The 19,008-nt window shown below is 48.1% G+C and overlaps 1 protein-coding gene across 1 annotated transcript in view; it reads right to left on the bottom strand.

The window, feature by feature from the left end:
* The window catches only part of LOC119954125 (1-phosphatidylinositol 4,5-bisphosphate phosphodiesterase delta-3-like), a 227,051-nt gene that overhangs the window by 79,044 nt on the left and 128,999 nt on the right, over positions 1–19,008 (bottom strand). The gene's annotated exons all lie outside the window — the stretch shown is intronic.

Genomic DNA, 19,008 nt, shown 5'->3' with positions numbered 1-19,008 from the left:
AGATTCTCATAGAGTTCGGACGTTTCTAAATAGCGGATGGGGTACGATTCTGAGGTACCCGCCCTCCCTCCACCCTGTCCCCCCATTTCCAATGTCCCAAATTTTAATGAGTTGCCCACATCCTACATTCCTAACCTGCCCAGCTCTATTGTGGGGGTAGATATCTCCTAGAACCCTGCAATTTTCAGCGATTTGGGTCAACTTCTCAAGGTGTCGCAGTCACAGTCCCTCAGAGCGGTCATGAACTATAGTCTGGACGTGGGTATCTTTTGAAAGACAACTTTGAACAATATTACTCATGCCACCACGATGCCAACCCATGGCCCTCCAATCACCCATAATGGCTTCTTTTTACCCTCCAGGTCAACTGAAAGCACTTCCATACCCACTCACTAAAGTATACATTTTGTTTAGACCTAATGAACTCTATAGTTACAGTGGGATGTATGGAAAAGCTGATAAAACAGGCATTCATAAGTTTCTTCAAGTAAAATAAAGTCGCCATAGTCCCAAATGACCGTAGGCTGCTTTTCTCTTTGAGGGGGAGAGCTGACTGGTGGTGATGTAACCTGAGGATCAAGGGTAAGGTTGAGAAAGCGGGGCCTTCATGAATAACCTCAGCTGATATGGGTACGGGTACATTACAGGTACTTTCTTGAACAAACTACTGTTACTACAACCCTTTAAAAGTGTGAATCAACCAAACTGTTAAAAGTATCAATAGCAAAAGCTCTTATGTAAATATACATTGAGCCAGCGAAAAAGTAATTCTGAGAAAGAACTCTGTCAATCATCAAATCTTTGTCCTTGTATGCACCTGTTTCAACAAACTATTGGATGCCTGGGTTCTCAGCCTAGCATTGATAAAGGAGATGAGATGTTTATAATTATCTCTGTAAGGGGTTTTAATTGTTCATGTAGGTTCCAGAATTAAAGAGATGTTTTGGACAGTGATGTTAATTTGCTGAAATTTCTATCTGGGACATCTTAGGTATGTCACATTGCCTTGTTGCATGGTAAGTACCCTTCTGTTTCAGGATTATTTCTGTCATTTTTCACAGAAAAGGGCAGTTTATGCCTAGAGCTGGAACAGGTTGGTAGAAACAGGCAGAGTGAAAGCTGCCAGTAGCTGTAGGCCAGCAGCTAAAGGGTTATTCATGTTTTCTGACTTTGGAGTGATTGACTAAGAAAGCAGTGATGCTTGACCTGGGGTGTCCACAATCATGCAGAATGAGATTTGGAGGATCACCTAGCCTGAGGCTCATGGAAGGACCCCAAGAAGTGTCATACCTCAGAGAATAGTGAAGATAATCATAGAGACAAAAACTAAGGAGAATCAAAGTAAATTCCCGGGAGATGGGGAAACCATGGCTTGGTCCCAGCGGAAGTGAGATATTGTAAACTATGGAGGAACACATCAGTGTTCAGTAAAATGGTGAGTGGCACGTTGAGATTCCTGAGCTTAAAGAGTAAGGGTGGAATTCTCCGTTTCTGAGGCAAAAGGTGGGATTCTCTGATTGCCGACGGTGAAATCGCATTCAGCGATTGGCTGGAGAACCCCTTTTGACGGCTAAATCAGGGGTGGCGATGTTTTTGGTTGCTCCGCCCCTCCAAACGACGTCATCGGTGAGTACACCGCACGCCATTGGGACGGCCTCAGGACATCACCTGAAGGCGCTCCAGATGCTCTGCCCCCAACTTCCCGATGGCGTGGATCACTTGTGGTCTGAGGTTTCGTCAACCTCGCGTGGCGGCTGCGGACTGTGTCCAGCGCCTTCACAGTCGTGAGTGGGGGGAGGGGGGGGGGGGGGGGGAGGGGGGTGGGGGAGGGAGCCGTTCCACTGGCTGCGGGGGGGGGGGGGGGGGGTGGGGCTTCGGCGGGAGCTGGGGGACTGGTGGAGGGTGGTCCTGAGGTGGCGGGGGGACTATAGGGGGGCAGTATCTGGCAGGCCGGGTCCCCGTGCGCCCGGTGCCACGTTGTACGACGGGACCGCTGCAGGTCGCCTCCGTGCGCATGCGCAGCCATGGTCCCAGCAATTCTCCGTCCGTATCTGCAGGTAAAGCGAGGGCTTTACCTGGGTGGCTGCTAGCCCCTCACCAGGTGGAGCATTGGTGCGAGGGCAGTGCCGACTTTTTGGTCATAAAACTAGATACATGCTCTGGACAGAGCCTCAAAACCGGAGAATCCAGCCCTAAGTTTTGACGCCGATGCAGAATTCGTGGATTTCCACAACTGCAGAATTGGCGCTGAACCTGGATCAATTCAGTGCCTGAGGAGGAGCTAGCACCAAAACCACATGGAACACAATTGATTCCAATAAAAATAGTGCAGGATTAGCCGGGTCGCTGATTGACACTCGGGATGCTGAAAAGCTGAAGCCGCACATACACATTACACTCCTGACACACACTCATCCCAGCCAACAAGATGGCACTCGTTCTGCTGGAGCACGCCCGTATAGCTGTTGGGTCGGTTGGGCCCAGAGGGCACCTGAGGGCTGGCCTGGGGGGCACCTTTACGACCCGTGGCACTATGTTCACAGTAGGCTGTTGGTGGCATGTGCAGCTGCGTGGCTGCCTTGCCAGCTACGACAATGGTGTTTCCTGCCCGTCCACCGTGACCCCACAGCCCACCTCCTGACCATTCCCCCGTTACTTCCCCCGGCCCTGGCAGAAGGCCCCCCCCCAGCCAGGGGCACAACTATCAGCAAACTATGGCAATGTTTGACACTTTCCGTGCCCCCTCTCTCTCCCTCAGCAGACACAATGCTGGTTTCATGAGTTTTAAAAGCACAATTGAACCTCGCCATCGGGAACTCGGCCCGTCGGAGGTAGAGAATTGCGGATGCCCCAGAGAATACTGGGTCGGACCCACTAATGACATGCAAACGGTGTTTACTATACATGCATCCCGGACTGCATTGACATCGCTTTCAAAGTGATGGAGAATTGCGATTTGGTGTCAAATTTGCGCCCGCTGTGATTTTGACAACTGAATCTATTCTCCGCCCAATCACATTTTGGCAGCCGAGCCAATGGAGAATCCCGCCCTAAGTGTTTGCAGAATATAACCACAATTCTCCAGTTGTGGGGATTTACTTTTCCCACTGGCAGTGCACCCTTGTCAGTGGGTTTCGCAGCGACGGAGGGTGACTGCAACATAAAATCACATTGACACGCGGTGGGAGGACAGAATCCTGCTGCCAGTGAATGGCGTGCAGCTGAGAAACAGGCGACTGGGGGATTGGAGAATCCATCCACAGTGTTGTTCACAGGACATGCTTTGTTTAACTCTTGTACAGTTAAAAGTTTTATTTAGTTTCAAACATAAAACCTTGTTGCATAATTTTTTCAGTTTTTTTCTTTTCAAAAGTTACTGATCTCGATTGAGTTCATGGTAATGGTTCAGGTACAGTTGAGGTACGATCTGACAAAGGGGTAAGATAGGGCACCCAAATCCAAGAGCTCACTGGATGAGGAAACAGAGAGAGAGGAAGATAAAGCAGAAAATGTGTGTGTCCAACAAATATTAGGCAGATTATACAAGTGAGAACCGGGCTAAATACAGAAGGTTCAGAGGGAGAGTAAAAAAGGATATAAGAGAAGGAAAGAGGGTTTATGAGAAGAGACTGGAGTGAATGTAAAATGGCGTCCAAAAGATTTTTCACAGGCATATAAGTAGTAAAAATATAATAAGAGGGAACATGGGATGATTAACTACAAAAAAGGGAATCAGCACATGAAGGCAAAGGAATGCTGACGAAATTAAGGCTGAAAACCTGCACCCTTCATTGTAACACAAATAAATCCCACACCCCTTACTGTAACACTCTGATATACCCCACACCCATCACTGTGATGCTCTGACATACACCACAACCCTCATTGTAACACTCTGATCTCCCCACACCCCTCGCTCTAACTCTCTGATATACCCCACACCCTCACTGTAACACTCTGATATACCCCATACCCCTCAATCTAACAGTCTGATATACACCACACCCCTCGCTCTAACACTCTGATTTACACCACACCCCTCACTGTAACATGTTGACATATACCACATCCCACACTGGTAAACCCTACACCCCTCACCGTAACTCTCAGATATACCCTAGATCCCTCATCATAACAGTTTATATATCCCACACCCCTCACCATAATAGAGATATATCCCACACCCCTCACTGTAACACTCTGATGTACCCCCACCCCTCACTGTAACATTCTAATATACCCCATACTCCTCACCGTAATACTCTGATAAACCCCACACCCCTCACTGTCACACTCTGATAGAACATAGAACAGTACAGCACAGAACAGGCCCTTCGGCCCTCAATGTTGTGCCGAGCTATGATCACCCTACTCAAACCCACGTATCCACCCTACACCCGTAACCCAACAACCCCCCCTTAACCTTACTTTTTATTAGGACACTACGGGCAATTTAGCATGGGCAATCCACCTAGCCCGCACATCTTTGGACTGTGGGAGGAAACCGGAGCACCCGGAGGAAACCCACGCACACAGGGGGAGGACGTGCAGACTCCACACAGACAGTGACCCAGCCGGGAATCGAACCTGGGACCCTGGAGCTGTGAAGCATTTATGCTAACCACCATGCTACCTTGCTGCCCTGATATAGAAACACAGAAGTTTGCACCATGGAAACAGGCCCTTCGACCCAACTTGTCCATGCATCCCAGTTTTTACCACTGAGCTAGTCACAATTGCCCATATTTGGTGCATATCCCTCTATACCGTTCTTTCCCATATAACTGTCTAAATGCTTTTTGAAAGACAAAATTGTACTTGCCTCTCTATTACCTCTGGCAGCTTGTTCCAGACACTCACCACCCTCTGTGAAACATTTACTCCTCTGGGCCCTTTTGTATCTCTCCCTTCTCACCGTAAACCTATGCTCTCTAGTTTTAGACTCCTCTACCTTTGGGAGAAGATGTTGACTATCAAACTTATCTGTGCCCCTCATTATTTCGCTCCAAGGAAATAAGTCCCAGTCTATCCAGCCTCTCCTTATAACTCAAACCATTAAGTCCCGGTAGCATTCTATTAAATCTTTTCTGCACTCTTTCTAGTTTAATAATATCTTTTCTACAATAGGGTGACAAGAACTGTACGCAGTATTCCAAATGTGGCCTTACTAATGTCTTGTACAACTTCAACAAGACGTCCCAACTCTTACATTCAGTGTTCTGACCAATGAAACCAAACATGCCGAATGCCGCCCTCATCACTCTGTCCACCTGTAACTCCAATTTCAAGGAGCTATGAAGCTCTACTCCTGGATCACTTTGTTCTATAACTCTCCCCAACACCATACCATTAACTGAGTAGGTCCTGCCTCAATGTGATCTACCAAAATACATTACCTCACATTTATCTAAATTAAACTCCATCTGCCATTCATCGGCCCACTGGCCCAACTGATCAAGAAGCCGTTGTAATCCTACATAACCCCTTCACCGTCCACTATGTCACCAATCTTGGTGTCATCTGCAAACTTACTAACCATGTCTCCTAAATTCTCATCCAAGTCATTAATATAAATAACACCGAACAGTGGACCCAGCACTGATCCCTGAGGCACACCGCTGGCTACAGGCCTCCAGTTTGAAAAAGAACCCTCTACAACCACCCTTTGTCTTCTGTCGGCAAGCCAATTTTGTATCCAATTGGCGACCTCACTCTGGATCCTGTGAAATTTAACCTTATGCAACAACCTACCATGTGGCACCTTGTCAAAGGCCTTGCTAAAGTCCATGTAGACAACGTTGACTGCACTGCCCACATCTACCTTCTTGGTTACCTCTTCAAAAAACTCAATCAAATTCGTGGGACATGATTTTCCACTCACAAAGCCATGCTGACTGTCTCTAATCAGTCCTTGCCTCTCGAAATGCCTGTAGATCCTGGGCTGGATTCTCCGTCCCACCGCGCCAGATTTCTGGTTCAGCACGCCGGCGGGATGCTCCGTTTCACTGGCTGGTCAATGGGGCTCCACGCCATCAGGAAATCCCTGGGCTGCCAGCAAAATGGAGCTTCCGGACTGGGGAGAATCTATCCCCCTTTCTCTTGGAATACTTCTAACTTACCTACCACTGATGTTAAGCTCACTGGTCTGTAATTCCCAGGCTTTTCCCTGCGTCCCTTCTTAAACAAAGGCACAATATTTGCTACTCTCCAATCTTCAGGCACCTCACCTGGGGCTGTCGACGTTTCAAATATCTCTGCCAGGGAACTGGCAATTTCCTCCCTAGCCTCCCAAAACGATCTGGGATAAATTTCATCAGGTCCCGGGGATTTATCTACCTTGATTCACTTTCAGACTTTCAACACCTCTTTCCCTGTAATATGTACACTTCTGGATTTCAGTAAGGCGTTTGATAAGGTTCCACACGGTAGGCTATTGCAGAACAAAGGAAGTATGGGATTGAAGGTGATTTAGCGGTTTGGATCAGTAATTGGCTAGCTGAAAGAAGACAGAGGGTGGTGGTTGATGGCAAATGTTCATCCTGGAGTTCAGTTACTAGTGGTGTACCGCAAGGATCTGTTTTGGGGCCACTGCTGTTTGTCATTTTTATAAATGACCTGGAAGAGGGTGCAGAAGGATGGGTTAGTAAATTTGCAGATGACACGAAGGTTGGTGGAGTTGTGGATAGTGCTGAAGGATGTTATAGGATACAGAGGGACATAGATAAGCTGCAGAGCTGGGCTGAGAGGTAGCAAATGGAGTTTAATGCGGAAAAGTGTGAGGTAGTTCACTTTGGAAGGAGTAGCAGGAATGCAGAGTACTGGGCTAATGGCAAGATTCTTGGTAGTGTAGATGAACAGAGAGATCTCGGCATCCAGGTACATAAATCCCTGAAAGTTGCCACCCAGGTTAATAGGGCTGTTAAGAAGGCAGATGGCGTGCTAGCCTTTATCAGTAGGGGGATTGAGTTTCGGAGCCACAAGGTCATGCTGCAGCTGTACATAACTCTGGTGTGGCCACTCCTGGAGTACTGCGTGCAGTTCTGGTCACCACATTATAGGAAGGATGTGGAAGCTTTGGAAAGGGTTCAGAGGAGACTTACTAGGATGTTGCCTGGTAATTGGCTAGCTGAAAGAAGACAGAGGGTGGTGGTTGATGGCAAATGTTCATCCTGGAGTTCAGGAGGAAAGGTCTTAAGAGGAAAGGGTCAGGGACTTGAGGTTGTTTTCGTTAGAGAGGAGAAGGCTGAGAGGTGACTTAATAGAGACATATAAGATAGTCAGAGGGTTAGATAGGGTGGACAGTGAGAGTCTCTTTTCTTGGATGGTGATGACCAACATGAGGGGACATAGCTTTAAATTGAGGGGTAGTAGATATAGGACAGATGTCAGAGGCAGTTTCTTTACTCAGAGAGTAGTAGGGGTGTGGAACGCCCTGCCTGCAACAGTAGTAGACTCGCCAACTTTAAGGGCATTTAAGAGGTCACTGGATAGACATATGGATGAAAATGGAATAGTGTAGGTCAGATAGGCTTCAGATGGTTTCACAGGTCGGCGCAACATCGAGGGCCGAAGGGCCCGTACTGCGCTGTAATGTTCTATGTTCTATGTTCAAGACATCACCATTTATTTCCCCAAATTCACTAAAATCCATGCCTTTCTCAACAGTAAATACCGATGAGAAATATTCATTTTGGATCTTACCCATCTCTTGTGGATTTGCACATAGATGACCTTGTAGATCCTTAAGAGGCCCTACTCTCTCCCTAGCTATTCTTTGGCCCTTTATGTATTTGTAGAAGTTCTTTGGATTCTTCTTTGCCTTATCTGCCAAAGCAATCTCATGTCTCCTTTTGCTCTCCTGATTTCTCTCTTAACTCTACTCCGACAACCTCTACACTCAAAGGATCCACTTGATCCCAGCTGCCTCTGAGTGTTTTATTTTTGACCAGGGCCTCAATATCCCCGTCATCTAGGAATTTCCTACTTCTCCCAGCCTTGCCCTTCACTCTAAAAGGAATGTGCTTAAGCCTCCCACTTAACAGCTCTCCCTTTGCCTGCCAACAGTCACCTCAATCAACTTTTGAAAGTTCCTGTCTAATACCAGTAAATTTGGCCTTGCCCCAATTTAGAATTCTAACTTTTGGGCCAGACAGATCATTCTCCACAGCTATCTTAAAACTAATGGAATTATGATCACTGGTCCCAAAGTGATCCTTCGCTAATACTTCTGTCCACTGCCTTCTTTATTTCCTAAGAGGAGGTCAAGTTTTTCCCCCTTTCAAGTCGGGCCATCCACACACTGAATCATAGAACATAGAACAGTACAGCACAGAACAGGCCCTTCGGCCCTCGATGTTGTGCCGAACAATGATCACCCTACTTTAAACCCACGTAACCCGTATACCCGTAACCCAACAATCCCCCCATTAACCTTACACTACGGGCAATTTAGCATGGCCAATCCACCTAACCCGCACATCTTTGGACTGTGGGAGGAAACCGGAGCACCCGGAGGAAACCCACGCACACAGGGGGAGGACGTGCAGACTCCACACAGACAGTGACCCAGCCGGGAATCGAACCTGGGACCCTGGAGCTGTGAAGCATTGATGCTAACCACCATGCTGCCGTGAGGCCCCAAATCAGAAATTCTTCCTGAATACAATCAACAGATTTCTCTCTGTTCAAGCCCCTATGGCTGTCCCAGTCATTGTTGATGTGGAGATGCCGGCGTTGGACTGGGGTGAGCACAGTAAGAAGTCTTACAACACCAGGTTAAAGTCCAACAGGTTTGTTTCAAACACGAGCTTTCGGAGCACGGCTCCTTCTTCAGGTGAATCCTGAAGAAGGAGCCGCAGTCATTGTTGGGAAAGTTAAAGTCCCCAACTTATTTTTCTTGCAGCTATCTGTAATCTCAAAGAACAAAGAACAAAAGACAAGTACAGCACAGGAAAAGGCCCTTCGGCCCTCTAAGCCTGCGCCGATCACGTGTCCTATCTAGGCCAACCACCAGCATCCTTCTAAATCCCATCGTTCATAAGTCTATCCAGTTAAATCTTAAATTTCGCTAATGTATAGAACATAGAACAGTACAGCACAGAACAGGCCCTTCGGCCCTCGATGTTGTGCCGAGCCATGATCACCCTACTCAAACCCACGTATCCACCCTATACCCGTAACCCAACAACCCCCCCACCCCCGCCAACCTTACTTTTTACGACACTACAGGCAATTTGGCATGGCCAATCCACCTAACCCGCACATCTTTGGACTGTGGGAGGAAGCTGGAGCACCCGGAGGAAACCCACGCACACACGGGGAGGACGTACAGACTCTGCACAGACAGTGACCCAGCCGGGAATCGAACCTGGGACACTGGAGCTGTGAAGCATTTATGCTAACCACCATGCTACCGTGCTGCCCTAACTACCTCACTTGGCAGTGCATTCCAGACCACCACCATCCTCTGTGTAAGAAACATTCCCCGAACACCTGCACTGAACCTATCCCCCTCACCTTGAACTTGTGCACCCTTGTAATTTTCAATGCCGCCCTGGGAAATGCCTCCAACTGTTCACATTATCGATACTCTTCATAATTTTATAAACCTCTATCAGGTCGCCCCTCAGCCTCCATCGTTCTAGGGAGAACAATCCCAATTTACTCAATCTCTCCTCATAGCTAATACCCTCCATACCAGGCAACTTCCTGGTAAACCTTTTCTGTACTCTCTTCAAAGCCTCCACGTCCTTCTGGGAGTGCGGTGACCGGAATTGGACACAGTATTCCAAATGTGGTCGAACCAACGTTCTATATATCTGTAACATAATTTTCAAGCTTTTATACTTGATACCCGTCCGATGAAGTTAAGCATGCCATATGCTTTCTTTACCACCATTTCCACCTGTGCTGCCACTCTTAAGGATCTGTGGACCTGCATGCCTAGATTTCATTGTGTGTCTATGCTCCTGATGGTTCTGCCATTTATTTTATTGCTCTCCCCTGAATTGGATCTACCAAAATGCATCATCTCGCATTTGTCTGGATTAAATTCCACCTGCCATTTCTCCACCCAATTTTGCAGCCGATCTATATTCTGTTGTATTCTCTGACAATCGTCATCACTATCTGCAACTCCTGCAATCTTAGTATCATCCACAAACTTGCTAATCCGACCCACTACGTTTTCTTCCAAGTCATTTATATATATATTACAAACAGCAGAGGTCCCAGCACTGATTCCTGCGGAACACCACTAGTTACAGACCTCTATTCTGAAAAACACCCTTTCACTGCTACCTTCTGTCTTCTATGGTCAAACCAGTTCTGGATCCATCCAGCTAGTTCACCCCCTGACCCCATGCAATTTAATCTTTTGCACCAGCATGCCATGAGGGACCTTATCAAATGTTTAGTAAAGTCCATGTAAACAACATCCACCACCCTTCCCTCATCATTCATTTTCATCACCTCCTCAAAAAACTCAAGTAAATTAGTGAGACATGACCTCCCTCATACATAACCATGCTGTCTGTCACTAATTAGACCATTCACTTCTGAATGTGCATAGATCCTGGGTGGGATTCTCTGTCCCGCTGCACCATATTTCTGGTACGGTGCACCCCAAGGTTCTCCATCTCTTAAGCCGGCCAATGGGGTTTCCCATTGTGGGCAGCCCCACACCGTCAAGAAATCCCCGGACTGCTGGCGCAACGACGAATCCCGACCGAGGAGAATCCAGCCCCCTATCTCTGAGAATCTTTTCCAACAGTTTCACTATCACTGACGTCAAGCTCACTGGCCTATAATTACTCAGTTTATCCTTGCTATCCTTCTTAAATAACGGGACAACATTGGCTATCCTCCAATCCTCTGGGACCTCACCTGTGGCCAATGAGGAAATAAAGATTTTTGTTAGAGGCCCAGCGATTTCATCTCTTGCCTCCCTCCGTAATCTGGGATAGATGCCATCTGGCCCTGGGGATTTGTCTACCTTAATGCTTTTTAACACACCTAACACTTCCTCCCTCGTAATAATGACTTGTTCTAAAGTGCTTGTATATCCCTCTGAGACACCACCAACCAACATGTCCCTCTCCTTTGTGAATACCGATGCAAAGTACTCATTCAGGATCTCACTTACTTCCTGAGATTATTACCCCAGACGTCCTAACTTTTTAATCTTTTACCGAACTCCCTAAATTGCCGTTGCAGGACCTCGCTACTCTTTCTACCTATGTTATTCGTGCCAATGTGGACAATGACCTCTGTCTGATTTCCATCTCGTTTTAGGATGCTTTGTACCTGCTCAGAGACATCCAGGATCTTGGCACCAGGGAGGCAAACTACGATCCTGAAGTCCGTTTTACGAACACAGAAGTACCAATCTGTGCCCCTGACTATTGAATCCCCCACCACTATTGCTTTGCTACGTTTTGTACCCCCCATCTGTGCAGTAGGGCTAGCCATGATGCCTTCGCTCTGGCCACTGCTGCTGCTGTCACCTGATGGACCTTCCCCCTCATCAGTATCCAAAACGGCATACTTGTTAGATAGGGGACACCAATAGGGGACACCTGTACTCTCTGCCTACCCTGTCTGGTGGTCACCCATCTATCTTCCTGTCACTTGGTTGTGACAGTGGGCGGGATTCTCCGACCCCCCGCCGGGTCGGAGAATCGCCCGGGGCCAGCGTCAATCCCTCCCCCGCCGTGTCCCGAATTTTCCGGCCCCGAGATTCGGCGGGGGTGGGAATCGCGCCATGGCAGTCGGCGGGCCCCCCGCGGCGATTCTCTGGCCCGCGATGGGCCGAAGTCCCACCGCTGACAAGCCTCTCCCGCCGGCGTGGATTAAACCACCTACCTTACCAGCGGGTGCAGGCGGCACGGGTGGGCGCCGGGGTCCTGGGGGGCGCGGAGCGATCTGACCCGGGGGGTGCCCCCACGGTGGCCTGGCCCACGATAGGGGCCCACCGATCGGCGGGTGGGCCTGTGCCATGGGGGCACTCTTTTTCTTCTGCCTTCTCCATGGAAGAGACCCCCTCCCCTGCGCATGCGCCGGTTTGACGTCAGCAGCCGCTGACGCTCCGGCGCATGCACAGACTTACGCCAAAGGCCGTTCACGCCAGCCGGCGGAGTGGGAACCATTCTGGCGTGGGCCTAGCCCCTCAATGTGAGGGCTTGGCCCCGAAAGGTGCGGAGACTTCCGCACCTTTTGGGGCAGCCCGACGCCGGAGTGGTTCACGCCACTCCAACACACCGGGACACCCCGCCCCGCCGGGTAGGGGAGAATCCCGGCCCATATCTCTGTAGCTATTATCTATAACAATTTTAGCTAATTGTGTGCTCCTCAGTGCTTCCAGCTGCTGCTCTAACTGATCCATGCGTTTGGTGAGCTTCTGCAACTGAATGAACTTGAAGTGTCCATGATGCCCCCCATCATGCAGGTGTAGCACACAACCCTGCCAATTGACATCTCTCTCCCTCTGTTGGTTGTTAGATTAAAACTAAATACTAGTAAGGCCCTTAATAAAAATATACTGCTGCTGCTTTCACAAATAGGTCCCCAAAAATTAACGTGTCCTGGTTAGTACAGGTTGGTATAACATATTAAATCTAGCTTCCTACCCCCTCGAACATATTTGCTCCTCAATTTTATACCGACTATTTGGGGTCTGCATACAATCATAACAAAGCGATCTCTCTCTTCTTATTTTTCAGTTCTACCCATACAAACTCAGTGGCCAAACTCTTGGACAGATCCCCTCTCAGTACTGCCGTGATTTTCTCTTTTATCAAAAACGCAACTTCCCCTCCTCTGTTGCCTCCTGTTCTATCTTTCCCATAACATCTGTACCCTGTAACATTGAGTTATAGTTCTGACCCTCCCTTAACCATGTTTCAGTAATAGCTATAATACCCCAGTCCCATGTACCCATCCATTCCCTGAGTTCATCTGCCTTGCCTGTCAAGCCTCTTGCATCAAAATTAATGCAGTTTAATCTAGACTTCCCTTGCTCTCTGCCCTTCTTTTTCGGACCATTTGTCCAGTCACGTTTTGTACACTCTACCTGTGTTTTATTTCTCCTAGCCTGACTGGACCCTTTCACTGAACTTTCCACAGTCTCTCTACTCTATACTGTGGTCCTTTTTGATTTTCGACTTGGTTTCTCTGCCTTTTACTTTTTCCCTTACTGCCTTTTGTTTCAGTTCCCACTTTACTTCATTCTGACTTCCTGCATCTGTTCACCTCAGCACTAGCTCCCCAACAGCACTAGCAAACACTCCTCCGAGGACCCAGTCCCTCTCACTGTAACACTCTGAGATATTTTTTTCATGGGGCATGGGCATTTATTGCCCATCCCTGATTGCCTTTGAGGGGGCATTTGAGAGTCAACCACATGAAATGAAAATCGCTTATTGTCACGAGTAGGCTTTCAAATGAAGTTACTGTGAAAAGTCCCTAGTCGCCACATTCCGGCGCCTTTTCGGGGAGGCTGTTACGGGAATCGAACCATGCTGCTAGCTTGCCTTGGTCTGCCTTCAAAGCCAGCGATTAGCCCAGTGAGCTAAACAGCTCTCTACCTGAAAGGGGACGGATTCATCCACCGCCCGCATGGCCACTTTGGCGATGTCCTCCTTAATACAAGTGAAGACCTGACGAGCCTCATCCGATAGGGGGAAGAGCGTGGCCTTAAAAAGTGGGCGGGTTTTGTCCGCATTTTGAGGGACCCACTGGGCGTAATATGAGAAGAATCCCAGGCACCTTCTGAGGGCCCTGGGACAATGAGGAAGAGGGAGTTCTAAGAGGCATACGGTCCGGGTGGGGGCCCAGGACTCCGTTCTCCACGGCATAGCCGAGGATGGCTAGCCATGTCGTGCGGAAAACGCATTTCTCCGTGTTATAGGTAAGGTTGAGTTTCTGGGCAATCCGTGTTATAGGTAAGGTTGAGTTTCATCCTCAAAAAATTCCAAAAGATTTGTCAAGCATGATTTCCCTTTAGTGAATCCATGTTGACTTGAATGGATCCTGTCCCCACTTTTCAAATGCTCAGTTATCTCATCCTTAATAATTGACATTTTCCCCACCACTGATGTCAGGCTAACAGGTCTATAATTCCCCATTTTCTCTCTCCCTCCTTTTGTCCCCACCACTGATGTCAGGCTAACAGGTCTATAATTCCCCATTTTCTCTCTCCCTCCTTTTGTCCCCACCACTGATGTCAGGCTAACGTCTATAATTCCCCATTTTCTCTCTCCCTCCTTTTGTCCTCACCACTGATGTCAGGCTAACAGGTCTATAATTCCCCGTTTCCTCTCTCCCTCCTTTTTTAAAAAGTGGGGTTACATTAGCTACCCTCCAATCCACTGGAACTCTTCAGCGTCTGTAGAATGCTGGAAAATGATCATCAATGCGCCCACTATTTCTAGGGTCACTTCCTTCAGTATTCTGGGATGCCCTGGGGATTTATTGAGTTTTAATCCCATCAATTTCCCCAGTAAAATTTCCTGACTAATAAGGATTTCCTTCAGATCCTCCTTCATGCTAAACCTTCTGTCATCCAGTATTTCCTGAAGGTTATTTGTGTCCTCCTTAATGAAAACAGATCCAAAGTATTTGTTCAACTGGTCTGTCATCTCCGCTGTGCGGAGTCTGCGCATTCTGTTGTGCGGAGTCTGCACGTTCTCTCCGTGTTTGCGTGGGTTTCCTTTGGGTGCTCCGGTTTCCTCCCCTAGATGTGCAGGTTAGGTGGATTGGCCATGCTAAATTGCCCTTAGTGACCAAAAAGGTTAGGAGGGGTTATTGGGTTACGGGGATAGGGTGAGGGCCAAAGTGGGTCGATGCAGACTTGATGGGCCGAATGGCCTCCTTCTGCACTGTATGTTCTATGTTCTTTGTTGCCCATTATGAATTCACCTGATTCTAATTGATTCTAATTTTTAAAAAAAAATCTATATTGTCACAAGTAGGCTTACATTAGCACTGCAATGAAGTTACTCTGAAAAGCCCCCAGTCGCCACATTTCACCGCCTGTTCGGGTACACAGAGGGAGAATTCAGAATGCCCAAATGACCTAACAGCACGTCTTTCGGGATATGTGGGAGGAAACCGGAGCACCCGGAGGAAACCCAAGCAGACACAGGGCGAACTTGCAGACTCCACACAGACAGCGACCCAAGCCGGGAATCGAACTTAGGACCCTGTAGCTGTGAAATATACATATGTATATTATCGCTCTCTCTCTCTAATATATATATTAGATATATCCTGTTCCACACCTCTCACTGTAACACTATGATATATCCCAAAACCTTCACTGTAAAACTCTGATATATGTCACACCCCTTACTGTAACACTCTGATATACCCCACACCTCTCACTGTTAAACTCTAAAATACCCCACACCCCTCACTGCAACTCTGATATACCCCACACCCCTCACTGTAACACTCTGATATACCCCACACCCCTCACTGTAACACTCTGATAAACCCACACCCCTCACTGTAACACTCTGATATACCCCACACCCCTCACTGTAACACTCTGATAAACCCACAGCCCTCACTGTAACACTCTGATATACTCCACCCCTCACTGTAACACTCTGATATACCCCACACCCCTCACTGTAACACTCTGATAAACCCCACACCCCTCACTGTAACACTCTGATATACTCCACCCCTCACTGTAACACTCTGATATACCCCACACCCCTCACCATAACACTCTGATAAACCCACACCCCTCACTGTAACACTCTGATATACCCCACACCCCTCACTGTAACACTCTGATATACTCCACCCCTCACTGTAACACTCTGATAAACCCACACCCCTCACTGTAACACTCTGATAAACGCACACCCCTCACTGTAACACTCTGATATACCCCACACCCCTCACTGTAACACTCTGATATACTCCACACCCCTCACTGTAACACTCTGATATACCCCACACCCCTCACTGTAACACTCTGATATACCCCACACCCCTCACCATAACACTCTGATATACCCCACACCCCTCACTGTAACACTCTGATATACCCCACACCCCTCACTGTAACACTCTGATAAACCCACACCCCTCACTGTAACACTCTGATATACCCCACACCCCTCACTGTAACACTCTGATATACCCCACACCCCTCACTGTAACACTCTGATAAACCCACACCCCTCACTGTAACACTGATATACTCCACCCCTCACTGTAACACTCTGATAAACCCACACCCCTCACTGTAACACTCTGATAAACCCACACCCCTCACTGTAACACTCTGATATACCCCACACCCCTCATGTAACACTTTGATAAACCCACACCCCTCACTGTAACACTCTGATAAACCCACACCCCTCACTGTAACACTCTGATAAACCCACACCCCTCACTGTAACACTCTGATATACTCCACCCCTCACCGTAACACTCTGATAAACCCACACCCCTCACCGTAACACTCTGATAAACCCACACCCCTCACTGTAACACTCTGATAAACCCACACCCCTCACTGTAACACTCTGATAAACCCACACCCCTCACTGTAACACTCTGATAAACCCACACCCCTCACCGTAACACTCTGATAAACCTACACCCCTCACCGTAACACTCTGATAAACCCACACCCCTCACTGTAACACTCTGATATACCCCACACCCCTCACTGTAACACTCTGATATACCCCACACCCCTCACTGTAACACTCTGATATACCCCACACCCCTCACCGTAACACTCTGATAAGCCTACACCCCTCACCGTAACACTCTCTGTTTAATCTCAGTGTAGGTACTGGGAAGTGATGGGGATCCCAGGGTGGTGCTGGATTGCGAGTAGTTAAGTTATGATCTGGCATTAATCATTTAATGTTTCTAAATATAAAAATATTGCGCATTGAGTAACAGGATGCCAAGGGTTGCACCCTCCCAGCCAAGCTGAACGAACCCTTATTCAAACCTTGTAAACAAGTCATTGGATCATATCTATTTTAACATTCTCACACTGTGACTAGCTCTACCCATGTAAAACATCTGTGCATTGATTATCTGAATTCCTGTTTTGCAGTGAGTATAATGGTTTTTATTTAAACCTTTTTTTTCTAAACTCGTTTTACAGAAGCTGAGGGCTTCCCACAATTGTAGAACTGTGTTCACTTTTCTGTTCATTATCGTTGTTGTATCACTCAGTGTTGAGACTGTGCGGTAGATGAGGCAGGAAGAGGTATAGCTGTATCAGCTGTGGGTCAGAGTCCCGCATTCAGAATCATCAGGTTGTGGGTAAGAGCCCCTTTCCTGAGACTTGAGCACACGGGCCTACATTTCCCAGGTGGTGGGGTTTCGCTTCCCGCCATCCCAGGGGTTGGTGGTGAACACATCCTCGCCGACTCCGAGTGCCTCACAGCTATTTCACACTCAAACGAGCCTTAAGGGGCTACAGACGGGACTTGTGCCTCTCACTCGGGAGGAAGGCCCACCTGAGGGAGCTGTTGGTCAATCTAATTGGTTGGTAGCTCTCAGTCCTTGTAAGTGAATGCCTGAGGCTGCGTCCAGCCACCAGAGGTCAAGCTAAGTTTAAGGGGTCGCAGGGCAGGTAGGTTAGGGAAGGAAGCGGGGCAAAGGAGGCGATCTCAGGTGGGGAAGGCCGATCCAGTGGCCACTGGACCTTAAGGGACTTCAGAAGCCCCCCAACATTTGAGCCCTTAATTATCCGGCTTCCCCACCACAAGATCAATCCTCCCGCCACCCTTAAAATTGAAGCTGGGTGGGAAATGGCTCTTAATTGGCCACTTACTGGCCACCTGATGGTCTCAATTGGGCAGGAGTAGGTTTTACAACTGAGGGCTTGCCTACTTTCATGTAAAATCACTGTGTGGTCAGTGGATTTTGGGTGGGTGGGGAATCTGGTTCCTTCAGTTTCTCGCACCCACCCCTGCCACCCTCCTGTAAACCAGTCAGTGGGGGCATCGTGGAATTCCGGCCACAATCTATCTGACACTCCAGTGTAAGGCTGCGGGAGTGCTGCTCTGTCGCAGGTGCCATTGTTCAGAATAAATTTTAAACCGATATCCTGTCCACCATCTCAGGTGTAAAATTTCCCATGGTGCTATGCAAACAAGAGCAGCAGATAGCCCTGAGGTCTTGGTCAATCCTTACCCTCGATCAATAGCCTAAACACAGTGGTTAGCACTGTTGCTTCACAGTGCCAGGGTCCCAGGTTCGATTCCTGGCTTGGGTCACTGTCTGTGCAGAGTCTGCATGTTCTCCCCGTGTCTGCGAGGGTTTCCTCCGGGTGCTCCGGTTTCCTCCCACAAGTCCCAAAAGACGTGCCTGTTAGGTGAATTGGACATTTTGAATTCTCCCTCAGTGTACCTGAACAGACACCGGAGGGTGGCGACTCGGGGCTTTTCGCAGTAACTTCATTGCAGTGTTAATGTAAGCCTACTTGTGACACTAATAAACATTATTATTATTATCCACGATTATTCTGACCTTCTCACATTACTGTTTGCTGTGTGTATATATGTGGCTTCCAGTTTCCAGTACATACAACGGTGCCTACACTTCAAGCATACTTCACTAGCCGGGAAAGGGGTTGCTATAACGATTATGCGCTTGTTTCCTGCATAACTACACTGAAGTCAAGAACAAGGCTCGCAAAAGTGAATTATGGCTAAGTTGGATCTTCATGAGTCTAGCTGTGTCCCTCCTTCACTAACGTCACCACAGCTCAGTGATCCTCAAGGACCTCTAGCCGAAACCCATCCAGACTCCACTGAACCCACTGTGGAATAATCTTGACAAAACACTCCTAAAAGTCACTAAAGTGACCCCTATGTCGAATAGAATCACAGAATAGCTACCGCACAGAAAGAGACCATTCAGTCCCTCGTGTCCATACTGGATCACTGCAACATCAATTCATCTAGTCCCACTAGGGGAGGTGGCGGCAAAGTGATATTGTCGCTGGGCTAGTAATCCAGC

The sequence above is a fragment of the Scyliorhinus canicula genome, chromosome 19, assembly GCF_902713615.1.
Source record: "Scyliorhinus canicula chromosome 19, sScyCan1.1, whole genome shotgun sequence".
In the NCBI taxonomy this organism is placed as follows: Eukaryota; Metazoa; Chordata; class Chondrichthyes; order Carcharhiniformes; family Scyliorhinidae; genus Scyliorhinus; species Scyliorhinus canicula.
This window is presented reverse-complemented; position numbering and strand designations above follow the sequence as displayed.